The sequence below is a fragment of the Sapajus apella genome, unplaced genomic scaffold (genome assembly GCF_009761245.1).
Source record: "Sapajus apella isolate SASKATOON/1434 unplaced genomic scaffold, GSC_monkey_1.0 scaffold51, whole genome shotgun sequence".
Lineage (NCBI taxonomy): Eukaryota > Metazoa > Chordata > Mammalia > Primates > Cebidae > Sapajus > Sapajus apella.
Genome location: NW_022436991.1, coordinates 375,357 through 383,005, shown reverse-complemented (window position 1 = coordinate 383,005; position 7,649 = coordinate 375,357).

The window sequence follows — 7,649 nt, the reverse complement described above, 5'->3', positions numbered from 1 at the left end:
ACACACACACACACACACACACACACACACACACACACACACACACAAAGACATACCCAAGATAGGGTAACTTACCAAAAAAAAAAAAAGAGGTTTAATGGATTTGCAGTTGTGTGTGGCTGGGGAAGCCTCATAATCATGGTGAAAGGCAAGGAGGAGCAAATCATGTCTTACATGGATGGCAGCAGGCAAAGAAAGAGTTTGTGCAGGGGAACTCCTCCTTACGAAACCATTAGCTCTCATGAGACTTATTCACTATCATGAGAACAGCACAAGAAAGACTAGCCCCCATGATTCAATTACCTCCACCAGGTTCCTCCCACAACACATGGGAATTCAAGATGAGATTTGGGTGGGGACACAGCCAAAGTGTATCAACATCAGTGTTCTCTCCTACTATGTGAGAGGGCAGAATGAGTTCCAGAAGTTAGAAGATGTCTTTGGGCAAAGAAATCCAAGTGCCAAAGTTGGAAGGCAGGCCAGGGACAGGTTGATGGGATACAGCTCAGTCACCAACAATGCCTGCCACCATTAGCAACGACCCTTGTATTCCTGGTTTGAGCAAGTGAAAGTAAGCTTTTTTTCTTCTTCTTTAAAAAATAGTAACAGAAATGGGGTCTCACCATTTTTCAAGGATAGTCTGGAACTGCTGACCTCAAGCAGTCCTCCCATCTCAGCCTCCCAAAGTGCTGAGGTTACAGACATGAACCACCAAACCCAGCCAAGAAGTAAGTTCTACATTCATGGAGTCCTCCTGACAATTTTCCTCCACTTCAGGGGCTCTCTCTTCCCCCATCTCAGCCCTGCTGTTAACAGACTTTTTTTTTTTTTTGTGAGATAGAGTTGCTCTGTCATCCAGGCTGGAGTACAGTGGCATGATCTCAGCTCACTGCAACCTCCACCTCTGGGTTCAAGTGATTATCCTGCCTCAGCCTCCCAAGTAGCTGGGATTACAGGCATGCACCACCATGCCTGGCCAATTTCTGCTCTTGTCACCCAGGCTGGAGTACGATGGCACGATCTCAGTTTACTGCAACTTCCACCTCCCAGCTTCAAGCAATTCTCCTGCCTCAGCCTCCTGAGTAGCTGAGATTACAGGCACACACTACCACATCTGGCTAATTTTTGTCTTTTTAGTAGTGATGGGGTTTCACCATGTTGGCCAGGCTGGTCTCAAACTCCTGACCTCTGGTGATCCGCCCACCTTGGCCTTCCAAAGTGCTGGGATTACAGGCATGAGCCGCCGCACCTGGCTTAAAATGTGTGATTTCTAACACTCAGCCCAGACACCCTCTCCTCTCTCAGTCAGCGACTCTACTTCTACCCAACTCCTCTAGACAAAAAGCCAAGGAGTCATCCACAAAATTAATCTCTTCCCACACCCCAGCAGCCAATTCTATTGACTCCACTTCTGAAATATTCTGAGATCAACTAAGTTTCTCTGCTTCCAGTTCCCTCCTCACCCCAACCACGTCTTAATTCCATGCCCTGATTCTACCTCAGTCCAGAAGCCAAAGTGATCTTTTATGGTAAAACCAGACCACATCACTCTGCTTACAACGCACAATGAGTGTCCCTTGGAAAGCTACAGGAACACTGAAGCTCTCACCTTGGCCCCAGTTCACACATCCCTACCCTGACTGCCTCTCCAAGCCCAGCTCCATCATTTTCCTCCAGCTCACAGAGCCCCCTCACTGGCACCCCACTGATTCCTCAAACACGATAAGCTCTTTCCTGCCCCTGGGCCTTCGCACATGCTATTCCTTCTGCCTGGAACAGCATCTCTCCCAGGTCCCTGCAGGATTGATTGCTTCTGATCATTTCTAGATCAACTCCAAAGCCAACATCCTCATTTATTTGTTCACGTGGTATTTTTTTTCATACCCCTATGCCCAACCCCAGAACAGAAGCCCTGTGAGCCAGAGACTCTACTCTCCGTCACCACTCACCACGGGCAGCGTCTCCAACGTGCCCGAGGCTTAGCAGCTCACAAAACATCTGTTGAATGAATGACTGCAGTAGCGACAAAACCTTACTTCCCTGTAGGGTTTCTAGTCCTAGCCACATGTTTCCAGTCATGCTCAATGGTAGCCAGGTTCCAATTTTGTCCCATCTGAAGGTGAGTGTGTTGGCATGGTTCTCACGCGTGACCCCAGTCCCCTCAGTGCTGGAAACATTCCATGTCATTTGCTGAGGCTCTGGAGAGAAACTGAACCTGACGGCCATCAGTGGAGCTGAGCCCCCTTGCTGCCCTTCCAGAAGCTACACATCTGCAGGTGTGGCCCTCCTTGGATAGACCAGAGGCACTGGGACCCTGTGGCTGGGTTAAGGTAGGGGAAGAGGGAAGCCAGACCATAGGCTTCCTTTTTTTTTTTTTCTTTTTGGAGATGGAGTTTCACTCTTGTTGCCCAGGATGGAGTGCAATGGCACGATCTCGACTCACCACAACTTCTGCCTCCTGGGTTCAAGTGATTCTCCTGCCTCAGCCTTCCAAGTATCTGGGATTACAAGCATGCACCACCACACCTGGCTAGTTTGTTTTTTTTTTTTGTATTATGAGTAGAGATGGGGTTTTTTCCATGTTGATCAGGCTGGTCTTGTACTCCTGACCTCAGGTGATCCGCCTGCCTTGGACTCCCAAAGTACTGGGATTATAGGTATGAGCCACAGTGCCTGGCCCTTTTTTTTTTTTTTTTTTTTTTTTTGAGACAGTCTGTCACCCAGGGTGGAGTGCAGTGGCTCATTCACAGCTCACTGCAGCCCTGATCTCCTGTGCTCAAGCGATGCTCCCACCTCAGCCTCCTGAGTAGCTGGGACTGCAGGCACACACCACCACACCCAGCTAATTTTTTTTTTTTTAATTTTTATTTTGTGGAGATGGGAGTCTCACTATGTTGCCCAGGCTGGTCTTGAACTCCCAGGCTCAAGCAATCCTCCCGACTCAGCCTCCCAAAGTGTTGGGATTATAGTCATGAGCCACAGTGCCCACTACATTGAAAGGGAAGGCTGGGGAAATTACGCCCCAATCAAAGATGAACAGCTGGCCGTTCCCTTCCCTCCGTGGGTGGGAGCCTCCACACCTACTCAGCAGACATCACAAGCGGAGGCGCTGCCACTCAACCCTCACTAGCAGAGGCTGCTCCTTTATCACCAGCCCTCTGTGCTGCCCCTGCCCCAACCTGGAAACTGTGTTCTAAGACTCCACCTTCCCCTTCTCTGTCCCCAGGTACCACCTGTGATGCTTGCCAGCTGTGCTTCCTTGGACAAGTCACTCAACCTCTCTGAGCCTCAGTTTCCCCATGCAAAAAATCAGGGTGATGAAGGCAGCCACCCCACGGTGCTCACAGAGGGTCTATAAGAGCTGACAGCCTCTCCAAGCACAGACAGCACACTCTTAGCACAGAGCCTAGCTCAGTACATTTCTAAAAATACTTTTTATCGGATTTTCCTTTTGAGCTACAGAAGCAATGTATGTTCCTTGAAACAAGCCACACAGCAGAGAGGTGAACAAAGAGAAAGCCAGGTTTCATTTTTTCCCTTCCCGCTAACCTCGCCCTCTCCAGACCCTTCCCCACCCCCACATTCTGCAGAGGAGGTAACGAGTGCCCATTTTTCCTATCACACCTTTGTCTCTGCGCAGTCATCCACCGGCATATATGTGGTTTTGGCATTTTTACAGAAATGGGTGAATTCTATACACATCGTCCCAGGCTAATACGGAAAGATCAATCTCGTTCTCACAGCTTGCTAATATTACCCATTAGCAGTGACCCTCGATGTATTTTAAGGCCTTGACCCCTTCCCCAGGGATGGCTATGTAGGCTGTTTGCAGTCCTTCAATCAGCTGGCAATGCTTCTTTCACCTATCTCCTCCTGTCTGCAGAAGGATGCCCAAAGTGTGGTTATTGGGTCAAGTGCACGGTTTCCATTTGTGTGTTTGCCTTTTAGAAACAGGGTCTTGGCCAGGCACAGTGGCTCACACCTGTAATCGAAGCACTTTGGGAGGCCAAGGTGGGTGGATCATGAGGTCAAGAGATCGAGACCAGCCTGGCCAACATGGTGAAACCCCGTCTCTACTAAAAATACAGAAATTAGCTGGGCGTGGTGGCATGAGCCTGTAGTCTCAGCTATTTGGGAGGCTGAGGCAGGAGATTCGCTTGAACCCAGGAGGTGGGGGTTGCAGTGAGCCGGGATCGCGCCTTGAATCCCTGGGTTCAAGCAAATCTCCCGCCTCAGTCTTCCAAGTAACTGGCACTACAGGTTTGCACCACCACACCCAGCTAATTTTTTATTTTGTATTTTTTGTAGAGACAGGGATCTCCCCATGTTGTCAGGCTGGACTTGAACTCCTGGCCTCAAGCAGTCCTCCCACGTCGGTCTCCCAAAGCGTCGGGATTACAAGGGTGAGCCACTGCACCCAGCCCTGTTCTTAGTACCGAGGGCCCTCAGTCCCCCTGTCTCTCGTCTCCCCTATCCTCAGATCTGGGACAGTGCCTAGCATGCAAGGTGCCAGTACACAGTTGGTGCTCAGCATTTGCCACAACCAAAAGAAAAACCATCCCAGAGCCAGTTTGAGGACGGAGCCAGGGGCTTAGGGCATGACCTCCAGGTCACTGGGTCACCGCGTCCCCACTGTGATGACACAACTCCCGCTGTGGCACATCTCAGTGTGGATTGCGACATCCAGCTTGCTTCACTGCTTCCACCCCCAATCCCCAAAGGCAGAGGAAGTGATGGCATGGGGAGGAAGGCCCATGTGCCCTTGCCCCATGCAGCCAGGACATGCAACACCAGCTGGGCGGACTTGGAAAGACCAAGGGGCACCAAGGCCACGAGCTGGCACCTCTCTGGACTTCTGTCATTTAAAGTCAGCTTCTCACTGACCACTGCCTACCACCCAGAAGTCATCTCCATCCCGAAAAGCAACTGTCCAGGCCCTGCCCAAGCCAGTCTCCTGCGTCCTCTGCTCCCCACACCAGGTGCTCCAGCCATACACAACAGCTCAGCACACTCATTCACTACTAAGTGAATTATTTATTGAGCATCTACTATATGCTAGGCACCATGCCAGGTCAGGAGATGCAGTGGTGAGCAGATGAGGCCCTGCATACCCAGCTATCACAGTTACAGTTATAGCTGGCTCAACAATGGTCCCCAAAGATGCACACATCCTAATCTTAGGAACCCGTGAATATGTCACCATATGTAGCAAAAGGGACTTGTCAAAGGAGATTAAATAAGAGATTTTGAGATGAGGAGATTATACAATTATCCAAGTGCACCCAAAATAATCACAAGAATTCTCACAACAGGGAGGCAAGAGGGTCAGAGTCAGAAGAGGTAGGGATGGAAGCAGAGGTCAGAGAGAAGAGAAGACGCTAGTATTACATCACCGACTTTGAAAACGGTGGAAGGGGCCACAAGCCAAGGAGAGCAGGTAGCCTCTGGAAGCTGCAAAGGGCATGGGAGCAGATTCTCCTGAGCCTTCAGAAAGAATGCAGCAGCTGGGCATAGTGGCTCACACCTGTGATCCCAGCTCTTCAGGATGCTGAGGTGGGAGGACTGCTTGAGGCCAGGAGTTTAAGGCCAGGAGTTCGAGACCTTGTTCTTACAAAAAAAATTTTTAATTATTCTGTGTGACAGTGGATACCTGTAGCCTGAGCTACTTGGGAGGCAGAGGTGGGAGGACTGCTTGCGCCCAGAAGGTTGAGGCTGCTGTGAGTGGTGATCATAGTACTGCACTCTAGCCTAGGTGACAGAGTGAGATCCTGTTTCTAAAAAACAAACAAACAAACAGAAAGAATGAAGCCTTATGGACCTATTTTAGACTCCTGACCTCCAGAACTGTAAGAAAACAAACGTGAGTTGTTTTAAGCCGCTGATTATGGAAATTCACCACAGGGGCCATAGAAAACTAATGTGATGATCTGGCAGGGGAGACAGCCCACACATCCCGTGGGACTGGCCACATAATTTGTTGGGAAGCCCACTTGAAAATGAAAATAAAGTTTCCCCTGCTCAAAAATCAGGAGCAGCTGGGCACAGTGGCTCATGCCTGTAATCCCAGCATTTGGGACGCCAAGATGGGAAGATCACTTGAGGCCAGGATTGCAGGAACAGCCTGGGCAACACTGCAAGACCCTATCTCTATACAAAGAAACAGAAGAGAGATTCTTTTTTCTTTTTTTTTTTTTTTAAATGAAGTATTGCTCTGTGGCCCAGGCTGGAGTGTAGTGATGTGATCTCAGCTCACTGCAACCTTCTCCTCCCAGATTCAAGCAATTCTTCTGCTTTTGCCCCCTGAGTAGGTGGGACTACATGCACCTACCACCCTGCCTGGCTAATTTTTTTTTTTTTTTTTTAAGTAGAGACAGGGTTTTACCATGTTGGCCAGGCTGGTCTCAAACTCTTGACTTCAAGTGATCTTTGCATCTAGTCCTCCCAAAGTGCTGGGATTACAGGCGTGAGCCACTGCGCCTAGCCAAGAGGAGAAATTTTAGACTCACAGAAGAGTTGCAAAGATGGTACAGAGAGGTCCTATGTCCCTGCGCCCAGCTTTCCCAAATGCTAGCATCTTACGTGACCAAGTCCAAGCAGTTGCTAACCTTGGTCATGACTGTCAACTGCCCTCCAGCATCTTCAGATTCCCCTCGTTCTCCACCAGTGCCCTTTTTCTGTTTTAGGACCTGATCCAGGGCACCACAATGCACTGAGCTCCCCTACATCCTCAAACTGAATCCATCGGTGTTGGGATGTGACTGTCCCTGTGCCAAGCGCATCACCTGCTTGATCTCACTGAATTCTCACAATCATCACCTGACCCATTTTGCAGGTGAGGAAACTGAGGCCCAGAAATATTAGGTAACTAGAGGGTCATGGAGCACCCCTTCAAAAATACCTGGCTCCGTGGCCGGGCGCGGTGGCTCACGCCTGTAATCTCAACACTTTGGGAGGTTGAGGCGGGCAGATCACAACGTCAGGAGTTTGAGACCAGCCTGACCAATATGGGAAACCTCATCTCTACTGAAAAGAAAAAAAGAAAAATTATCCGGGCATGGTGGTGTGTGCCTATAGTCCCAGCTACTCAGGAGGCTGAGGCAGAAGAATCTCTTGAACCCAGGAGGCAGAGGTTGCAGTGAGCCAAGATCATGCCACTGCACTCCAGCCTGCGTGACAGAGCAAGACTCCAACTCATAAATAAATAAATAAATAAATACCTGGTTCCTATCTCACTGCTCCAAACTCCCCCATCATGCCACTAGCTCTCTATCCCAGAACTCCATCCGCCATTCAACCCCAGAGCTTCCCAAGCTTGAGTCAGTATGATTTTCCTTCCTGTCTACTTTCTTGGCTTAATATTTTTCTTCTAAAACCACTGGACTGGGTGCAGTGGCTTATGCCTGTAATCCCAGCACTTGGGGAGGCTGAAGCGGAGGATCACTAGAGCCCAAAAGTTCAAAACCAGTCCAGGCAACGTAATGAGATTCTGTCTCTATGGGCTCAGTCAATCCTCCCACATCAGTCTCCTGGGTAGCTGGGACTCCAGGATCATGCCCAAGTTTGATTTTTTTTTTTTTTTTTTTGGAGACAGAGTTTCCCTTCTTGTAGCCCAGGCTGGAGTGTGGTGGCATGATCTTGGCTCACTGTAA